Source organism: Papaver somniferum, chromosome 2 (assembly GCF_003573695.1).
Source record: "Papaver somniferum cultivar HN1 chromosome 2, ASM357369v1, whole genome shotgun sequence".
NCBI lineage: Eukaryota > Viridiplantae > Streptophyta > Magnoliopsida > Ranunculales > Papaveraceae > Papaver > Papaver somniferum.
In genome coordinates, this window is record NC_039359.1 from 4,452,721 (window position 1) to 4,476,141 (window position 23,421).

Here is a 23,421-nt window from a genome sequence, read left to right on the forward strand (position 1 = left end):
TATGTGTTGCACGTGTCCATAGGATTGGTTCCCCTTTGCCTAAAAACGGGTTGCACATGTCCATAGGATCGATTCCCCTTTCTGCTATAAACCTTGTTAGAGCATTGCTCGGTCGAACTCGCATCCGTTGCTATCTCAAGCATTTGTCAAGTTTAGTTGTCAAAACTATATGTCTTGAGATCCAGACTACTTATAGCTAAGTCTCGGTTTATGACATTTTAGTGTAGTTGATCTCCAGACTCCATGGCGATCATCTTACGAAGACGAAGAACTACTCAAGGAACCAGTGGAACTTCATCCGACTAGAAGGTATGTGGAGACTTGAACTTATCTATCACTCAAAAGTCTATCTACTCTATCTCCTACTCTTGAGACAAAGTCGTATAAGTATGATAGCTTTCGTACATACACATTTGCTATTTCGAGCCGAGTTTACTCGCCTATCTTTTTCTCGAAATATGTGTTGGTAAGCTTTCTCTTTAACCACTTTTCATCTTAACCTGTGATGAAAGTCATGATGACGTTTCAATCTTGAAAATAGCTTTGATGACGATAGTTCTGGATAAAGACTGTTATAACATTATAGAAGAATGTTTCAATGATTGAAATGTAGAGTTGAGATTACGTAACCAACTATGGATATAAGCATATATAGTGTGTTCGACATTAGTGTATAAATCCATGTGTCGGAAACCAAGTGTGTGCATACGGTATTAGTGAAGGAGACAGGTTGGGTACGCGTACCAGTGGAAGTTTTCGAACCGAAAATTTCTGCTGAGTTTGTAAGTTTGCAAGTTGTTAAACCAGTCACTTTAGGTACGCATACTCGTACGCGTACCCACGGAAGTTTTCGACTGAAAATTTCTGCTGAGTTTCTAAACTCAAATCCGGTAGCTATGGTACACGTACCCGTACGCGTACCCAAGCTGGTTATATTTCTCAAATCGGAAGTTCATGAACTTAAAACAATAAATCAATAAGAAATTCAATCTTTTCAAACCGTGGCTATATTTTTCATTAATTGATTCAAGTGAATCAAACCGATTTTGTTTCAATTGTGTTTATTCATAAAGACCTAAGCAATTGAACAACTCTTCAACTAGTTCTTATGAGTCATTTAAACTAGTTATGTGAAGAAGATGAATATGGTTAATATGGAAGTACTCATATGGCTAACCATTGGTTAACTATTTGTGAGCCAACTAAGTGTACACTTTTAGGTACGGTTACTGAAACCTAAATGAAATACAAGCTAAGTTTTGATTTAACGGTTGAAAGATATTAGCTTGTTAAATTAGGTTTTTCATCTAACGGTGAATATTGAATGCTTTGTTACCAAGGTAACTTGGATTGCAAACCCTGATTTGAAATCTATATCAAGGAGACATCTAGCAACTGGAAAAACTAATCCCCACACCTCCTGTGTGATATTAGTTGGTTTTGCTAGAGTCGATTCTCCTTTAACCCTAGGTTTCTTCTCGAGATCCTGTAGGTTAACGATTGAAAGACTTCATTGGGATTGTGAAGCTAGACGAAACTACTTCTCTTGTAGTTGAGCGATCTGATATTGCCATTTTCTATTGTACGAGTTCAATTGAATAATTGACTTGAGATTGTATCTCCGACAGGGAAAGATAAAAAAAATCACAAACATCTTTGTCTCATCGTTTGTGATTCCGCAATATCTAGTTTTGCTACCATACAATTTAGATTATTGCGAGGTGATTGATAATTCTAGGCAGTTCTTCGGGAATATAAATCTGGGTTATCAGTTGGTTTTTGTTCACCTTGATTTTATCAAAAGACGGAACAAATCTCTTAGGTTTATCTGTGGGAGACAGATTTATTTATTATCATAGACTTTTCTGTGTGAGACAGATTTGTCTATCAAGTCTTCGACTTTAGGTCGTAGCAACTCTTGGTTGTGGTTCAGATCAACTAAGGGTATCAAGTGCGTAGTGTCCTGCTGGGATCATAGATGTAAGGAGTGCAAATGTACTTTGAATCAGTGTGAGATTGATTAGGGTTCAACTATAGTTCAGTCCGAAGTTTATTAGTAATAGGCTAGTGTCTGTAGCCGCTTAATACAGTGTGGTGTTCAATCTGGACTAGGTCCCGGGATTTTTCTGCATTTGCGGTTTCCTCTTTAAAAAGATTTTGGTGTCTGTATTATTTCTTTTCCGCATTATATTTTGTTATATAATTGAAATATCACAGGTTGTGCGATAAGATCAATCAATTAGAATATCCAACCTTTGGTTGTTGATTTACATTGATTGCCACTTGAACATTGTTCTTTGGTACCGTTTAAGTAACTCCTCTTATATTCAATCAGGCTCGCAGATTTCTATTTGTTGATTGCAGATTGAATTAAGAGTTAGAGATATTAAACTCTTTTATATACTTTATTCTAGATTGAGTCCGACTGTCTAGTTGATTTTCTAGAAAGTGTATTGGAGTAAGTCCTCTCAGATTGCCAAACGAATTGTTGGGTGTGGTTGTTAGACCCTCGTATTTTCAATTACTTTCAGCAGCAGAAGTTTCAAAGAACAAGGGTAGTCAACCTCCAAAGACAACTCATATGAGAACGGTTAATAGCATTCCTTTTAGTTGTTACTATTGTGGAAACAAGGGTCATCTTGAAAGGAGACGTCGTTTTCGTTTGCGGAATGAAAAACTTCATAACATTCTTATCTGGATGTCTAAGGAAGTAATCAAACCTGTTTTGCATGTTACTGGTTTTAAATGTCCAACCTTCAGACAAGGAAAGTGTTGTGATGAGCCAATTATTTCATGTGATAATAACACAAAACCTTTTTACAATTGTAAAAAGATTAATATTATAAGGACAAATGACTTCTTTGTTGGTCCAATGAGTAAGAAAAGAACTTCAAACTCTTCTTCCATGGTTGAAGGAAATGTTGGATCAAAAGTGTCAACTGTTCCTGAATATATTCATACCAATAATCGTGCTTCGGAACTCAAGACCAGCATAAATAGACTCAAGCATATCATTAAGAAGGTAAGGAAGGCGACAGCTTTAAGTATCTCTTGTCCTATTTTTATTGACTCTCTTGAGACTAATTCTATTGACTTCTCTGATGTTGTTCACGAAAGAAAATGAGAGAATGTCAATACCCTTGATGAACAATATGCTCGTCGGATTAGAACTTGAGTGCTTACACTTATGCGTCCTCTTTGATACTGTGTGAGGATGCACATAATTCTCAAGAAGATATCTTGTTCTTGACAAAGTGGTCTTTGTTGTCTGTTTTTTGTTTCTTTTCTTTTAAAATAAAATAATGATCATCCTACTGTTGAGCCTTGCTCCGGTTAATTATTACTCTTGGCAATATAATGATCGATAACTCTTGAGATAATATTCTTTGTTGCTTGGTTTGAAAAACTTCTGTTTGTCTTTTCTTTAAGATAGTTGACTTGTTATTTATCAACAAATGTCTTGTGCCCTAAATTTATTCGGGATAGGATACCCTGTCATAAGTTTATAACTTGATTTTGATCTTTTGTCAAAACATGCTTCTAAAATACGCTCAATTGGTTCCCCGGTTCTGAATTTTGGTTTATAACCACGAACGGTTCGTGCACCAGTTCTATATTGGAATGTATGGTTCCAACACAGACGTGTTTGGAATTGTTGATATGTGAATCTACAGTTTTCTCCTTAATATATATAAGATTGCCTTTCTTTATTAGATATATGTGAGTTCCGCAACCTCAAGAATTTTCTTGTGATATCATGGAGTGCACGATCGATGGATGCAAAAATGAAGACAAACTTGAAAAGGGAAAGGTGATTGAGTTTCATAAAGATCCTCTCATCATAACCTGTTTCTACGCATGCGATCTTGAAGATAATCAACCTGTTCGGATGTCATCTCAATTGGTTGGAAATCTTCTTCAAGATTTTGGAGTTGTTCGTGATCAACTTGAAATTGCAACAAAGAACCTTATCTTTCTGAAAACTGAACTGAAGAAAGCAACTGATGAACTTGCTCTTGTTCGATCTCTGGTTGCTGATTATGTCTAAGTCTTTCAGTTTGATTTTATTTTGTCTAGGAAACTTCTTATGAGAATTTATTCTTGTGTTTTAAGAAGGATAACTAGGGTTTGGAATAACAAATATTGTGATTACACATAGCTATTGCCAACGATTCTCATCTTGCAATACTTTAGAATTATTTATTAAAATTCTAAGTTATATGGAAGATGATTTTGCGGTATTAATTTTTATTGGTTTTATATATTGAAAAAATATTTTATGGGATATGTGTGTTTACGTCCATGAACTATGATTATCTCATATAGCTCAAAAATTAAGTCTATTATGTCTATATGCAAGTATTCATAAAAGATAGAACGAACTTTTGAATATCCCGCAACATTGATCTTTCCCTAATCCACTTCTATGTGAAAGTATTGTATGGCTCCGTAAGTTTTCTTATGTTAAGCATTCCTGATTAAATTAATCGATAATATTTTCTTGTGGTTAATTTATTCGAGTTTTCTGGATACAAATTTATGTTTCATGTAATTTTTTAATGTCCAAAGAAATCCTTCTTTTCTCGTAAAAGTAAGATATCTCTTGTTGTTCTTCCATAAATGACATGTTATGGGGGGAAGTTCTTGTGCTTAATAGCCAAATCTTTGTGGGGAGTGCGGCTGTGGAATATTGTAGGAGTTATCTTGTATCTTTATAAACTCCTTAATGAATACACTAAGTTTCGACTATGTGAAATCATCGAAACCAAGTTGATATGTTCTCTTTTAGTCATGAATAATCTCTTTGAGAATTTCATTATGATCCAGTTAGTTTTCGTACCTTTGCCAATTAATATTGACAAAAAGGGGGAGAATATTTTGTAGTTCACACTACATACATATGGTTTATGGATCATTATGTAAGGGGAGAGTAATTTTCATTGTGTGATGAAGTATTGACTAAGGGGGAGAGATACATATCGCCATAGTATTATTTTCAAAGTTGTGATAAATTGAACTTTGTTGTTGCGTAATAATACTATGACACTGTATAACAATGATTGAGAACAATTGTTTTCTTATTGTTATGGCTACGGATCTTCAACAAGAATGATGCTAAGTTGAAGACGTTCAGAATCGCCGGAATACTTGAAGTGACGAAGATTCAAGGAATGTTGAAGAACCAAGGAAATCAAGCATGTTGGACGAGAATCTACAAAGTTTATTTATTTTTTAATCCATATGTATTGAAAGTTTTGTCACTAAAATTCACAAAGGGGAGATTGTTAGAGCACTATGATGTAGTTTTTACAATGGCAAGAAAAGTGGTTCGTTTAAGACTTGTAAAGATTCGATTTTAGATTCAAACTCAATATAAAACTTAAAAAGTTGTTATCAAAATTATAAAAAGCACTGAGACTCAGGATTCCACTATTTTTAAATTTTATGTGATTCAATATTAAAAATTATCATGCAATTCATACATTCAATTGATTATTAAATATTACCAATAGTAGATTTTCAAAATACTAGTTGTTAATCTCAAGCATGGAACATCAAGAGCCCTAAGATAAGCATGCACCATCAAGTGAAAACACAACAAGTTAACAAAAAACCATTATTTCAATTTTGATTCAATGCAAATAATCATAAAAAGAATTGTAAAAATTAATTAAATAAATATTACCACACATTTGTTGGAAAAATAGCTTCATCCGTCGCCTCAGCAAAGGGGTTTAGCTCCTCATATTATTCACGTGCTCAAAATAGGTGTTCATAGCTCAAATGGGTGAAAAACAAGAGAAAACTAATAAAGCAAACAGTTCGCAACGTATTGAAGGCGTTACAAACTGACTGTTACAGAGAACTATTGCAATAAGAACTGTTACAGGAAATGATAGAAGAGATATGTTGTAGAATAAAAGACTGTTCTAATGTTCTTCGTGTTCTTCAGCAGCAGCAGCAGAACCCGATTTCTTGCAAATTCAATTTCTCGGCTCTGTGGTGTTCTAAACTTCCCCTAACTTCTTCTAAACTTCAATACCCTTCTCTGGGACTCGAGCACACCTTTTATACACCTCCAAACCCTCTAAAGCCAGATTAAATCTCTCATTTCTTTCTTTGCTTCCAAGGTACGAAATTCCTCTCCAAGTCTTCTTTACGCGTTTCTGGCCTCTCGAATTCTTTCCAAACTCTTTATTAAGCATATAAGTTTCTTAGGGAATCTGTTTATTACCTTGAATCTCCCTAAATTTCCAAAATTAATCAAACAAGGACCTGTGAACTTCTTCCGCTGCTGTTTTGCTCCAACTCGAGTTCTAGCCAATTTGGGTTCAATCAAACGACTATACCAGGCCTGTTTAGGCCTAAGAAGTAAACCAAATCAATTTCAGCCTTTTAGTCTCCATAAAACTCGATCAAAATCTCAACCTCAATTTCTACCGTGAAAAACTAATTTTCCCGCCCTTTTTCAGTTTGAATTTGAGGAAGAAAAGGTCGTCCCCTATCCGATCCGAGTGTGCTTATAGCATATGTCCTGGGGTACCGTTAGCAATCCTTAGGGTGCGAATAGAAATCTGTGGGGTACGAAGAGTAATTTTGGGATGTAAATAGTGAAAACTCTTGGGTGCCTTTATCAACTCCTCCGAGTGTTGCAGATGTCACTTTTCGAGCCAATTCCTCTGCAAAAGCTTATTTCTCCAAAAACTCCTACAAAGACATAAAAAGCCAAAATAAATATAAAATCGAGCACTAACAATACATACTATTGAGATCATGTTAGACACAAAAGTGTGTCTATCAAATACCCCCAAACTTATTATTTTCTAGTCCTCGGGCAAAACTGAAATAAATAAAATCCTAACTCACTGTCACATGCATCACGATTGCACTTAGCATGTGTAACAAGCCTTTAAACCCCTAGGTGGCCCTAGTAGTCGAGTTATAGTCTCGGGAGGGTTTACAAGAGATATAGCCACAAAACCTGTACTCCAGACCCTAGTTGTCTACGCAAAACCTTGGAAGGCACTAAAGAATCTCCTTGGTTGGTATACTCTCATTGACTACAGGAGGAAGTACCCTGATGCGAAATTCCAATTGTTGTACACGAGTTTGCACTCAAGCATACTAAAATTCATATATAAGTGACAGAGCTCTACTTAGATAGTCGCGCTGTGGACATCAATATTCGGAGTCAACAAGTCACATGGATAGATTAATAAGATGGATATAGAGAAAAGCGTAGATCGTTTTGATGTTGACGAAGGTGAACGGTGTTTCCCATACCTGTCTAATGGCCACTGCCAAGATGAACCTAACCTAATGGACTGAGATACTGTTCTGACTAATATCAACACAACTGGCATGTACAAGGAAACCAGTGGTCGAAAATCCTAATTCTAGATCAAATCTTCTGGCATATACAAGGGAACCAACAGTTGATTTATTTACTGAATATTAACTTCTTATTTTTTCCGCTCAACAACATGATTAGATCTTGCGGATCCAAGCGCATGCTTCTTGTCAGCAGATTACATGGTAATTCTCGTGGATCCTGCGTTCCACGCTTGTTTAGGCGACGGAGACAGGGAGAACACAGACATACTGCTATCCAAGTGTTAAGTTTTATTTATTTTTATTTTTGATTATTATTTAAATTTATTCCGTTTGGTCTAATTGGTCTGGTCTCTTTTTTTTTTTTTTTTGGAACTCAATCACTCTACTTCATCCTAGCAATGGTAACTACTTGATTCGTGTGCCCCACCAAATCACTTAGACAAACCCTTTTTTTTCTTTAAAAGAAAATAAAATAAAAATAGAAGGTGAAAAGGACTCAACGAGATATGGTGAAACTACCATGTTATTTCTTACACCTGAGCTCTGTGCTTTTATGAATAAACTCTATATAGATGTTTCCATCCACTCAGATTGGTTCATCAACTCCTACAACCAAGATGCTTCCATCCACTTAGATTGGTTAGTGTCATCCTTAATAAGCATAAATTTCTAGGCTCTGGAGTTTTAAAATAATGCAACTAAAAAGTTTCTCCCATAATGCCCCCAAACTTAAATCCAATATTGTCCACAATGTTCTAAAGATGAAATTAAAAGCATGAACAAGGAGAAACTGTTACCATTTGAAGCAAAAGAGTTAAAGAAAGATATTACCGTGTTGCATGAACATGGGTCACCTCCCAAGAAGTGCTATGTTTAAAGTCTTCAGCCAGACGTTAAATACCACAAATGGCTAATTACCTTTTCAAATCATATATCAATAGTCGAAACAATTGTGGGTCAACAAAACCAAATAAAACTGCCACGATTATGAGACAACTACACCAAATCGGAAAAATGAACAGGCAGAGCACATCCTCATCCAAGGTTTCCTGCAAGACAACTGGGTTTTTCTGTGGTGCCCACTTGGGATTCATATGAGTGCCTTTACAAACAGATTCTTCTGAACTATGGGTTTCTAATTCCTGAATTTCCTCCCATACCGTATCAGGAGGATCAGGTTGTGGAGTCGGAAGAGATTCAAGTAATACCTCAGCCTCACTATCGAATACCTAGTTAGGGACTTCTAATGGGGATACTTGACGATCAGTACCCCCAAACTTAGGATTTTGGGTGTCTCTAGATAGACTAGACACAATATTCCTAAGTTCTAGACCATCATGTTCCTGAATAAGATCGATTGCTTTGTCTAAGTTGTAATCAGGTGGTTCATCCTCTAAATGCATTTGAGGCATACAAACTATATGACTTGTATGTTTCATATCCTCTATGGTCAACCTTAAAGTTTCTTTATTGTCTTGAAGCACGATCTCTGACCTACTGTCCTGATTGGAAGTTATAATCACAGGAAAAGTCTCACATGTGCCTAAAAATGCATAATTAGGGTTTAACTTATGAGGTTCTTCAGGCTCTTCTAAATAAGGGATTAAGGTAGATCCGGAATCTAGTAATGGTTTGAACCTATATTTTCATTTATCAATATCTAACACAGGAATAGAATCCAACAAAGCATTTACTTGTTCAATATTGTTATCTTCGTCGAAATTCATGCTAAAGTGGGATAGAAAACTCTCTAATGGATCTTTCGATATGATATTTGGTAATAAATCCTGAATTAAGGTTCCTATCATGTTCACCTCTTCAATGCACGTGTCATCTAGCTCAGAATGTAGCTTATTGACATTAAAAATATTCAACTCAATAGTCATATTACCAAAAGATATATTCATAATACCATTTCGACAATTTATGATTGCATTAGACGTAGCTAAAAATGGCCGACCTAAAATCACAGGTATCTGGTTCTCTCGGTCAGGGACATGTTGGGTATCCAGGACCACAAAATCCACATGATAAATAAACTTGTCTACCTCAACAAGAACATCTTCTATCACACCACGAGGAATTCTAATAGACCTAACAGCTAACTGCAATGTTATCTTGGTAGGTTTCAATTCACAAGTCCTAGAGGTAAGTACACATGGTACGGCAGTAAGTTTACACTAGCTCCCAAGTCCAGTAAAGATTTTTCTACCCGATTTTTTCATATCGTGCAAGCAATGGTAGGTGCACCTGGGTATTTATACTTAGTTGTATCTAAAAAGGTTTTTTTAGGGACACCGAGCTTTCGCTTTCGCGTCATATCCTTGAGGAACTTGGCATAAGCCGGCAGTTTCCTAATTGCTTCTAACAATGGAAGGTTTATGGTAACTTTCTTAAAAACCTTCATTATGTCATTAAAGTTGGATTCACTCTTTGTTGGTACTAATAGCTGTGGAAATGGGGTTTTAGGGATAAAATAGGGCCTCTCAGGAACTGAATTGGCATCCTCAGAAACTTTATCAGTCTCCTCAGCTATGGATGGCCCTGAGGGGTGAACTATAGTATGCTCACTATCGGGCATGGTTACCTTATTGTCTACAACTCTATCACTCCTAAGGGTTCTAATTAAATTCAACTGATGTGATGGTTTTGCACCTAGTTCATGAACTCCTCTAGGGTTGGGTTTTGTTTAACTAGGAAACCTACCTTTTTCTCTCAAAAATTCATTTATTAAACCGACCTGGGTTTTTAACTCGGAAATATCCAGAGAGTTAGCATGGACCAGCTTTTCATTTTATTCTAAACCCTGTATCATTGATTGATGAAATGATGTAGTTTGTTGGGTTAAAACGGCAAGACATTCCTCCAGACTTAAAATTTTCTTATCGGACTGATTCTGAAACTGAGCTGGTCCTGAAGGATTCTTAGTATACCCAAAACCTGGGGGAGCATTCGAATTGCTAAACTGACCTTGATTCTGGTCCTTAGACCATGATAGGTTCGGATGGTTTCTCCAACCAGGATTATAGGTTTCTGAATACGGGTCAAATTTCTGACGGTTATCAAATCTAGTGTTATTATTATAAAGAACATTGGATTGCTCTTTAATAGTCTGGCCTTCCCAAAAAGGCTCTACTCTACCACTAGTGTGACCCAATTCTATAGCTTCTAACCTTTTATATATTGCTGCAATCTTGGCATTTGATTCAAAGCCTCCTTCTACCCTATTGACGTTCCCTCTTCCTAAAAGAATTGTTTTCTTGGGTTCCCTACTATTTTCCCATTGGTGGGTCTTTTCGGCGATTTCATTCAAAAATTCCATCGCCGCATCGACAGTTTGGTTTTCAAACCCACCAGTGCATAAAGACTCAACAATGGTTGTTGTCGAATAATCTAAACCCTCATAAAGGATCTGAACTAGCATAACCTTTTCTAAACCATGATGAGGACATTGGGCTAATAGATCATTGAACCTTTCCAAATACCTATACAAAGATTCTCCCTCATGTTGAGAAAATATGCAGATTTGCGTCCTAATAGACGATGTTTTGTGCCTAGGGAAAAACTTGCTCAAAAATGCAGATGTAAGTAGTTCATATGTTTCGATTGACCCAGAAGCCAAACTATATAGCCACGATTTGGCTTTATCTTTCAGGGAAAAGGGGAATAACTTAAGTTTCAAAGCATCATCATCAAGGTTTCTAATTTTTAGGGTACTACAAATTTCCTCAAAATCCCTAACATGGAAATATGGGCTTTCATTTTCCTTCCCTAAAAAGATTGGGGGCATCTATAGGTTCCCAGGTCTAAGTTCATAATTTTCTTCAGTTTCAGCTAACCCGATACACGGGGGACGAGTAGTCCTAGTCGGATTCCACAAAGCTTTCAAAGTTGCCATTTCTGGCACTATAGGAGTCCTATGTTTCTCACCGAAAGACGGATGTTCAAAACTAGGTTGTCCAAGAATAGGGGTTTCTAAATTACGGTAATCAAGATCCTTGTTTCCTAATATAGAACCACTAGGTTTTTCTTTAACAAACCTACCAAATGCTTCTCTTTTTCGTTCAGGCATACACAAGAATTTAGCAAAAATCTGTGCACATGCAAATACTGGGATCACTAATTTAGGTAAGCTTGGGTTACCACAACAAAATATACCCAAAGGTACGATGCTGAGGTTTTGTGGACTTTCAGCTAATAACTCCCATAAGGCCCAAGGCACGGGTTCAGCTTACTAATCCACGAGTTTTTCTAAACTCGGTGATCTGACGAGGGATGCAGTTTGTGTGTGCAACTGCGTTTTTTTTTAATAAATAAAAATAAACAAGCAAGCAACAAAAATAATTACAAGTCCAAAATAAAGAAAATAAAACCAACAAAAATAAACAAATTCTAAAATAAATAATGCCTTGGATTTTCTGCAATTTTATGGCAAGTCATACTTTCCACCTTCCGTTTCAAGCAAAACCTGCACACGAAAAACAAAAATACCCAAAGTAAAATCAAAGAAAATGTAAAAATGTAAAACCTAAACCTAAAAACGAGTCCTGTCGGCGGCGCCAAAAATTGATGTAGTTTTTACAGTGGTAAGAAAAGTGGTTTGTTTAAGACTTCTAAAGATTCGTTTTTATATTCAAACTCAATAGAAAACTTAAGAAGTTGTTATCAAGATTATAAAAAGCACCGAGACTCAGGATTCCACTATTTTCCAATTTTTATGTGATTCAATATTAATAATTATCATGCAATTTATACATTCAATTGATTCTTAAATATTGCCAATAGTAAATTTTCAAAATACTAGTTGTTAATCTCAAGCATGGAACATCAAGAGCCCTAAGCTAAGCATGCACCACCAAGTGAAAACACAACAAGTTAACAAAACACCATTATTTCAATTTTGATTCAATGCAAATAATCATAAAAAGAATTGCAGAAATTAATTAAATAGATATTACCATATATTTGTTGGAAAGATAGCTTCCTCCATCGCCTCAGCAAAGGGATTTAGCTCCTCATATTATTCACGTGCTCAAAATAGGTGTTCATAGCTCAAATGGGTGAAAAACAAGAGAAAACTAATAAAGGAGATAGTTCGCAACGTTTTATAGGCGTTACAAACTGACTGTTACAGAGAACTGTTGCAATAAGAACTGTTACAGGAAATGATAGAAGAGATATGTTGCTTCAACAGCAACAGCAGAACCTGGGTTTCCTACAACTTCAATTTCTCGGCTCTGTAGTGTTCTAAACTTCCCCTAACTTCTTCTAAACTTCAATACCCTTCTCTCGGACTCGAGCACACCTTTTATACACCTCTAAACCTTTTAAAACCCGATTAAATCTCTCCTTTTTTTCTTTGCTGCCAAGGTACAAAATTTCCTCTCCAAGTCTTCTTTACGCATTTCTGGCCTCTCCAATTCGTTCCTAACTCTTTATTAGGCATATAAGTTTCTTAGGAAATCTGTTTATTACCTTGAATCACCCTAAATTTCCAAAATTAATCAAACATGGACCCGTGAACTTCTTCCGCTGTTGTTTTTCTCCAACTCGAGTTCTAGCCAATTTGGGTTCAATCAAACGACTATACCGGGCCTGTTTAGGCCTAAGAAGTAAACCCAATCAATTTCAGCCTTTTAATCTCCATAGTACTCGATCAAAATCTCAACCCTAATTTCTGCCATGAACACCTAATTTTTCCCGCCCTTTTTCAGTTTGAATTTGAGGAAGAAAAGGTCGCCCCCTATCGATCCGAGTGTGCCTATAGCATCTGTCTTGGGGTACAGTTAGCAATCCTTGGGGTGCGAATAATAATTTGTGGGGTACGGAGAGTAATTTTGGGATGTAAATAGTGAAAACTCCTAGGTGCCTTTATCAACTCCTCCGAGTGTTGCAAATGCCACTTTTCGAGCCAATTCCTACGCAAAAGCTTATTTCTCCAAAAACACATACAAAGACATAAAAAGCCAAAATAAATATAAACTCAAGCACTAAGAATACATACAATTGAGATCATATTAGACACAAAAATGTGTGTATCACACTGCTCGGTCGAAATGGCAAGCGTTGATATCTCAAGCTTGTATGTCAATTTTAGGTGATCAAAACTATAAGTCTTGATTTCTAGTTTACTTATAGCTATTTCTCGGATTAGGATAGAATGTGTAGTTGAGCTTTAGACTTCACAGCGTTCATAGATTGAAGACGAAGATCTTATGAGGAGAGGTTGGAGGAACTTCATCAATAAAAGGTATGTGGTTAAGTTCAAAAGTCGGTTACGTATGACTCCCATACTCATGAAGAAAAACATTTATGAAATGCAATCTTTGCAACCGGCTTAATGTTCATGATTTGATAAATAATTTGTACGATTACGAATCAATCCAATTTTGTTTCAATTCGTTCATATATATTTCTATGAGATAGTGCACAATTGAACAACTATATTTGAAACACAATTAGATTCATTTAATTATCTTTCATGATTGATTGATCATCATATTTGATCTAGAAGTGTTGGATAAACGTGGTTAATACAAAGTGTTCATATGGCTAACTTCGGTTCACTATTATTGAGCCAACTTAATATACACGTTTAGGTACGGTTACCCATATCTAAATGGAGGTATATTTCATTTGTGTGTAACAAGCTAAGACCATCTAACGGTGGAGAGATATTGCTTCGAATTTAAGCAAACTTAGCTTGAATATTAAATCAGGTTTTCATCTAACGGTAAATATTGAATACTATATTACTAGGCTATCTTAGATTTGATTGAAAACAAACCCTGATTTGAAAGACTATATAAGAGAGAACTCTATCAACTGGAAAACCTAATCCCGTCACTTTCCTGTGTCCTAGTTGCGACTAGATTCGATTCTCCTTTAACCTAGGTTTTTCCAAAACCATTATAGGTTAATGACTTGAAGAATTCATTTGGGATTCGTGAAGCCAAATCCAACTATTTGCTCTGTATTTGTGTGTTCTGATCTTACTTGTTCTATCGTATTGAGTAGTATATTCTTTAAGATTTGCTCGAGATTTATCTCCGATATGTAAGATATACAAAGTAATCACAAAGCTCTTCGTCTCATTCTTTGTGATTCCACAATAACTTCTTCTATTACCATATAATTAAGTTATTGTGAGGTAATTGATATTTCTAGGCTGTTCTTCGTGAATATAAGACCGGATTATCAATTGGTTCCTGTTCACCTTGATTTATCAAAATACGGAACAAAAACTTCATAGGTACTTCTATGGGAGACATATTTATCTATCAGAATAGACTTTTCTGTGGAAGACATATTTTTTTATAAGTCTTCGACTTTGGGTCGTAGCAACTCTTAGTTGTGGGTGAGATCATCTAAGGGAATCAAGTGCATAGAGTCCTGCTGGGATTCAAAGGCATAAGGAACGCGACTGTACCTTAATTGGTGTAAGACTTGGTTATGGATCAACTATATTCCAGTCCGAAGTTAACTTGTAGTAGGCTAGTGTTTGTAGCGGCTTAATACAATGTAGTGTTGAAATCTGGACTAGGTCCCGGGGTTTTTCTGCATTTGCGGTTTCCTCGTTAACAAAAATTCCGGTGTTTGTGTTATTTCTTTCCCGCATTATATTTTTTATATAATTGAAATATCACAGGTTGTGTGTAGTTCAATCAATTGGTAAATCTGACCTTTGGTTGTTGGATCGAAATTGATTGACGCTAGGACATTGGTTTTTGATACCGTCCAAGTTATTCTCATATCAATCAGTTCACGGATTCCATCATGTTGATTTGATGATTGATTTGATAAAAAGATATAACTCTTGGATATGTTTCCTTGATTGAGTCTGACTGTCTAGTTGATTCTCTTGGAATTATATTGGAGTTAGTCCATACAGATTTCCAAACAAAATATTGGATATGGTTGTTAGACACCCGCTTTTTCACCAAGAGAACAAAATGAGTGACCTTACTTTAACAAAAATAAGGATTTTTAGGAATCTTTAACAAGATGGTCAACAATTCCTTAACTGGAACTCAAATTTTGTTGCCCAAAAGATATGAATTAATTCAGGGGCACTGCTTTCCAACTTGATTTAATGAACCAAAACAACACCAATAGACTTAAGAAGGTGTTGAAACGTTGTGGTGTCTAGAGGATTGGTGAGAATATCAGCCAATTGTTGTTCTGATGGCAGAAACTCTATGTTGACGGTACCATTTTCAAAGACATCCCTTATAAAGTGGTATCTTACATCAATGTGCTTTGTTCTTTAGTGCTCAACGGGATTCTCAGTAATTCGAATCGCACTTGAGTTATCACAAAAGATTTTCATTGTTCCAGTATCGATTCCATAATCAGTAAACATTTGTTTCATCCATAAAATGTTAGTACAACATGAACCTGCAACTATGTATTCGGCTTCACGTGTCGATAGATAATGTGAGTTTTGTTTCTTGATATTTCAAGCAACAAGATTTACTCCAATGTAGTAGAATCCTCATGATGTATTTTTTCAATCTTCTACACAACCTGTCCAATATGCGTCAGAATACGCTGTAAGATTAGTGTTAGTATCAAAAATATAAGAGAAACCATAACCGTTAGTATGTTGTATATATCGTATGATCCTTTTAGCAGTTGAAAGATGAGATTCTTTTGGATTAGCTTGAAATATAACACAACAACTAACGCTAAAGGTGATATATGGTCTTGTTGCAGCTAGATATAGAAGACTTCCAATGATGGACCTGTATAATTTCTGATCAACATCAACCCATTTCTTGTCTTTATGCAACTTCCCAGTAGTGGGCATGGGAGTTAGCGTCGGGGTAATTTTCTCAAGACCGAACATTTTAATAAGATCCTTTGCATACTTTTCTTGAGAAATGTAAATTCCATCCATATGTTTTTGAATTTGTAGATCCAAAAAGAATCTTAACTCCCAACATTGCTCATCTCGAATTCCTTACCAAGAGAAGTTTGAAATTTTTTGGCAAGTTTCTCGGATGTAGGTCCATAGATTATACGGTCTACATAGATTTGAGCAATAAGAACGTCCTTTCCACTCCATTTGGTAAACAATGTCTTATCTGCTTCGCCTCTTGAGAACCCTTTTCTAAGAATCGAAGTAGTAAGTATTTCATACCATGCTCGGGGTGCTTGTTTTAATCCATATAATGCTTTCTTGAGCTTAGACATGATCGGGATATTCTAGACTTTCAAAACCTTTAGGTTGAGCAACGTAGACTTCTTCCTTTAGGCATCCATTTAAGAATGCGGATTTTACGTCTATTTGAAATAATTTAATCTTGAGAAAACAAGCATGAGCCAATAACAATTGTATGGACTCATGGCGTGCAACATGAGCAAAGGTTTCATCAAAGTCAATCCCTTCGATCTGTGAGTATGCTTGAGCGATACCGAATTCATCTGACTTGTTCTTAAATATCCATTTTGTACCAACAATATTGATATTATAGGGACAAGGTACAAGTTCCCATACATCTTCTCTTTTAAACTGATATATCTCTTTTTGCACATCATTTATGCAAATATTTCGATGTCGATTTCTCGTCTTGGTAGTGGATTCTGTACCTCCAATACTATTGTCAGTATCATGATTTCTTTGAATCCACAAGTGTCATGGAGTGGCACGTTCAACAGGAACACCCTGATTAGGGATTTGCCCCTCGCCACCAGAAACATCAGGATTGGTAACCGTTTGTACAACTTTCACCGGTATTGGAACTTATCTGACTTTCTCAGTTGTCTCCAAATGAGGTAGCAAGAGAGTCATCATGACGAAAATCTTTCAAATCATCTATGATAACATTTGTCGATTCCATCATAACATGAGTTCTGAGATTGTATACTCTAAAACCACGAATGTCATATGCATAGCCAAGGAAAATACCTTTGCCACATTTTGACTCAAATTTCCCTCTCTGTTCTCGATCTTTGAGAATGTAGCACTTACAGTTGAACAGACAAAGATAGTGTAAGTTAGATTTCTTACCATACCGTAACTCATATGGAGTATTTAGGGTTCGTGAGCGTAAATACACGCGATTGATCAAATAGCATGTTGTAAAGACAGCTTCTCCCCAAAATTTTAGATAAAGTTTTTGTTGTGGAGCATTACCCTGGCCATTTCCTGTATACTTCTAATCTTCCTTTTTGCAACTATATTATCTTGTGGAGTTATAGGTGGTGAAAATTGTTGAATAATACCCAGTTTGTCATAGAAATCGAACACTTTAGTGTCTTTGAATTCAGTTCCACGATCGCTCCTAATTTTCTTTAGTTTGCGACCTTGTTCATTTTGGATTCTATTAACAATAATCTTGAACTCACTTAGGGTCTCATTCTTATATGCTAAGAACGCCACCCAAGTAAATCTGGTGTAATCATCGACCATTACCAAAGAATATTTCTTCCCTCCAACAATAGGTTGTTGAATGGGTCCAAAGAGATCCATATGAATCAAATCAAGTAGAGCCTTTGTGGTAATTTCTCGATATTATTTGTGTAGAACTCTTACTTGTTTACATTTCTGACATGCTCCACAAACACCATCGATCTTAGCATTGATTTTGGGAACACCTCTGACAATTTATTTATTAATGATTTTTCCAAGAAGGTGATAATAGATGTGACCAAAACGCTCATGCCAAAGATGCGTAGTTTCCACCTTTGTCAGATTACAACAAAGATTAAACCGAGTATCCAAAAGATAACAATTATTTTTTCCACGTATAACCCAAAAAATTAATTTTCCAGACTTATCTTCAATGGTAGCAATTATTTTTACCCAAAAAATTATTATCCAAAAGATTACATTGATGTCACAAATTTGACCAACAGAAAGAAGATTCACAGTCATACCTTTGACGTAAACTACATCATGAACTTCAGCACACCATGAAGTTTGATCGTTTCCTTTTTTCTAATATAACAACAACTCCCATCTCCGAACATTACAGGTCCTCCATTAAAGTCACTCGAATTCACGAACCAAGAGAGGTCACCTGTCATATGCCAGCTACATCCACTGTCAAGAAACCATTGAATCGGTGATGTTGACTTTAAAAAAAAAGCTCCCATACTAACATTAATATTCCTAAAGGAATGTCTTGTCAGATTTGTAAGACTTGTAAGGTTAGAGAAAAGTCTAGCTTTCTTATTAAGAATACTTGAAACCTTTAACTTCTTCCTGAAAAGATTACATGTATGTAGATAGTGATTGGAAGAACATAAAATATACATGAGACAACATATTTTGAAGTAATATCACTAGATTCTTTCAGAAAAACCTGAGTCGCATCGGTTTTAACAAAGCCTAAGCCTCGTTTATCTTTAGACTGTCAACAATTCCTTAGACAAGAATTAAGATGGTTACTTAGATCCTTGGTAATATTGAAAGATTTTTCAACAGAGTTCGAAACCCCAAGAGTTTGAGCAGTAGCGGATTTTGAATCAGCTAACTTTGCAATGATCTCTTTATTAATTTGAATCTGATCATTCAACTTAGACTGGAGAATTTTTCCCTTTCAGATCCTTATTGAAGATCAGAGTCTTTGATATAAACTTTACAGTGAAGTCCATCGATTTTCCTTATCAATCGTCGTTTCTCATGACAAAGTTTTTCGATTATCTTCTTCAGATCACAACCAAAATCATCATCGATGATTTCTAGAACACATTCGGGATCTGGTATAGTCTGAGCTTGTGATACGTTATTAGAGATATTACTTTCGCCCATATAGTCAGATTGCTTCAAACACATACTTATTAAGTCTTACACATGTTTTCCTGCTCTGATACCAATTGAAAATGTGGGGTTACCAAAATACACCACCAATTTTTTCTTAGGCAACCTTCATGGACTAACTCAAATACAATTCCGAGATTTACAACTTAATGAATCTCAATCAGGAATTATATTAAGAATTTATATCTATTTGTCTCACAATCAATATGTAAACGGAAATACGTTTGTGAACCTGATTATGCCGTCAGAGTTCTTGGACGATTCCGAAGATCAATATCCAAGATCAATCAAGTCGTATCCAACAATTACGATGGACGTATCTAATTTGATTTATTTACGTACAACTTGTGATATTTTAATTATAAAGATAAACAATATAATGCGGAAAAAGAAATAACACCGACAATTTTGTTAACGAGGCAATTGTAGAAAAACCTCAGAACCTTGTCCATGTTTAGACACCAAACTGTATAAATCCACTACAAACTCTATCTTTAAAATTTATATTGTGTTAGTATTACCATGAGTGTAGTCGGCATAATATTCATCACATCGGCATGATATTCATCGACTAAGCGTAATTGCTTAAGATTTTTATTGAATATAAGTTTATATTCATCCTTAAAACGAGTAAAAAAATAAATAACCTTAAAACGAATATACAATTTAAGATTAAGTATATTTTTATAATCAATCTAAAATCTAGTATAAACAAAGTTGATGAAAGCCAGCAATGAACAACAGTCGACATGATTCCCATGGTTAAAATCCACGAAAACTTTAAAAAGATAATTTAATCTTCTTAGGTTTTTAGGACACCCCTTATCGAAATATTTAGTGTGGTTTTAACCTCAGCATCCAATATAGACATCGTGGTTCTTTAGTAATTCAATATCTTGAAAAAATAATATGCCTCTATGTTAGAGCATAGCTCGGTTGAACCCATCAAGCGTTGGTATGTCAAGTATGGTTGTCATATTTTAGTGAACCAAAACTCATGTTAAGAGTCGCTTGATTATGTGCTAGCCTCAACTTCGTACAGGTTAGCTTGAATGTATTAGGATATGAGACATTACAAGTATTGCGAAGACTTGAAGATGTAAAGAAGCAAGGAGCTACAACGACAACAATCATCCTTCCACTTGAGGTTAGTGATATTTGACTTGAACTATTTTATTCCCTAACGTATCTTTCAAGTCATGCACATTGAAAACATAACTGCGAAGCATATTTGAAATCTAGATAGACATAGTATTAAGGAATACACAACGAGGTTTATTGCTTAACCATTAAACTTTGTAGATAAGACATCGTCGTAATCATTTGAACGTTATTGTGATTATGTATGGGTATGAGGTGAGGATTTCATCCTAGGGAACAATGTTTACATTTGTTCTAAGGAAGTAAGTTCATAAACTTGTTTGTGAACCGAAAAGGAAATAGCCAGGTGTTATTGGTTTTGTTATTCATTGCATATCTTATGAGCAACCGATATGCGTGATTGAGTATAACCGCTCACAACTTGTTTGTGTTCTTGGTAGAACTATTCACAAAGGCCTTACTTATGTATTGGTATGACTTTTATTAGTGAAACCAATCTTAAGTAATCAACTGAGATGGTATGATCGGGTTTGTGTTATGTTTGACCAAATTTGGGAAAGGGGAACCGATCCTAGTAAGAGGTGCAGTACATCACAAAGGGGAACCGATCCTTGTATGAGGTGCAACAAGGTTTATAGCAGAAAGTGGAACCGATCCTATGGACATGTGCAACACGTTTTTAGGCAAAGGAGAACCGATCCTATGGACATGTGCAACACATATAAGTTATATACTATATGTATGTGGGAAACCGATCCTAGTACCTAGTCAACCGAATTTTTGGAAAGATAGTGTGACTATGCACAATACTCACATGGAGGTAGAACCAAAACTTGTTTTGGTAGAACCGTTAAACCCATGATTGTGATTGAATGTTTGTTTGATCAATCACATAGTTCTTGAAAGTCAGATGAACCAATTCTAAACTTGTTTGGAAGTGTGGAAAATCGGTTTCAAAGTTGTAAGTGTGAAAGAGAACTTACAAAGTAAGGATGTCGACATACTTTGAACACGTGCTGTGAATGTTTATTTCTTTAATTGTTCAAAGTTATTCCTTAATAGATAAAGAAACAAAATCCCAGGATCGAAACATAAGTAAGTTAAGAATATTTTAATTAAGGTTATTAAGTTCATTTTGTAGGGAAATATAAGAATTAGTAATGTGCATTTACTAATTAGATTTTCCGAGAGATTTCGATCATTACTTTTGGACAGAGCATTTACAGGAATTATTAAAACCGAATTTGTGCTTTAATGAATATCTTGAGAATATTTCCGGTTTTGGAATTTCCTTGGTGTCCAAACTTCCTTGTCTATAAATACTTGAAGTTTGCCTTTCTAGCAAACTAATCCTTCGTAACAACAAACTTCCTCTTTTGTTGTTGTTACTGGTGTCGCCGCCTATTCAGAGAGGAGAGTAACCTAATTAGGCGAAATATCTTACAACCGCTCAGTTTAAAGTCTTCTTTGAGATTGAGAAGCTCTAGCGTGTACTGTTGGTGGGAAACTAGATAATTGCGGTTTATCTTTTGTTTTCGATTGATTTGATTGACTAACGGTGGTTGAAATCTGATTGCACCTAGTTTGTTTATGCTTGAGGATATTCTCTTCTCACTCAAACTAGTTCAGAGTTTCGACAGGGATATTTAGACTGTTGTTAATTCTAAAGACGATCTTGTGATATACCATTGTTAACAGACTCCGTTCTGTGCATGATTGATCACAAGAGATTCAAGTGATTGTGTGCAGGTTTTTATTGAAGATATAAGAAGATTTGAAGACAAAGAATATATTGATGATCTGACTTGGGTTTATAATATTTGGTTGCACAATACTTGTTTTAGTAAAAGAGGATCCAATTAATAATCGGTTCATCCTTGTGGTAGATTGGATTGATTAATTGAGTAGATCGACATCAACACAATTCTTTGGATTAAAAGTGTTGTTGGCTTAATCTTAAACGATTACTTCGGTAATTGAACATAAGATAGATCTAAAGACCTGACGAAGGAGTTTATGTTAAGATAAACGGAAGAGCCTTTGTCCGAATCATATCACTTGGTTGAATAGAGTTGATACCAAAAAGATTTGTTGTTCCTTTACTGTTTGGAATTCGAACCAAAGGAATTGTTCCAAGTACGTTACTTATTTATAAGTTGGAGGCGTGGGAATACAGACAGAACTAGGAGAACTATAGGTTTAGTTGCTTGGTCTCAACTATACGAAGTTAGGTGTAATTTTGTGTAGCGGCTTAATCCTGAGAGTATTCAATTCTGGACAAGGTCCCCGGATTTTTCTGCATTTGCGGTTTTCTCGTTAACAAAATCTTGTTGTGTCATTTACTTTATATTTCCGCATTATAATTGTTTTATTATAATTACACAAACGTTAATTCCTATTTACTTGATAAGAAATCTTATTGTGTTTGGTTAAGTCCGAACCTTTGTATCAAGTAAACATACTTCGTTGTTGTATTGTGTCGATCTCATATCCATAGACGATCACACGAAGTGTGAACCCGATTAGTTGTATTGTCTCGACTCAGTCCATAGACAATCACTTTCGGAGAAAGGACTTATAGGTAGGAAAAGTTTTAGCTTGTGGTATATTTGGGTACCCTCGCCTTTTTACTCTACACATAGAAAGCAGCGGCGTAGTCAGGGCTTTCCTCAAGGGGCAAAAATTTATGTAACAAAATTCCATGTTTACATGCATATAGGCAGTCGGACACGACCCGTTTTTTTTCTTTTCTTTTCTTTTCTTTTTTATTGAGATTGTAGTATCATCAAAGTGACAATCAAGTTATGAACTAGTGATATCTTAATAGCGAGTCTCCCGTCTCTCCTCTCTCACTTCTCAAAAACTAGAGAAAAACTCATCAACTTCTTCTTCTTCCTTTACTCAGATCTAATTTTTCAGGGGCTAGATCTGACCAAGATTTCTTGTTTTAATTAACATTATATATAGTTGTTTCGATTTAGGAGTTAGTTTTATTGTTTTCAATAATTTCTTCGCTATTAGAACGACTTTTATCTTCGCTATTTGGACGGTTTTATCTACACTTATATAGTGTTTCTTTCTCACGATTTATTCGTGTTTAGTTTTCTTGATAAAAGTACATCGGCAATTCAGTAGGGGCGAAGATCAAGTTTTTATTCATCAGAAAATAGATTTTCAGGTTAGTTGCTGCACATGAAGAATTTTTAGACAAATCACTC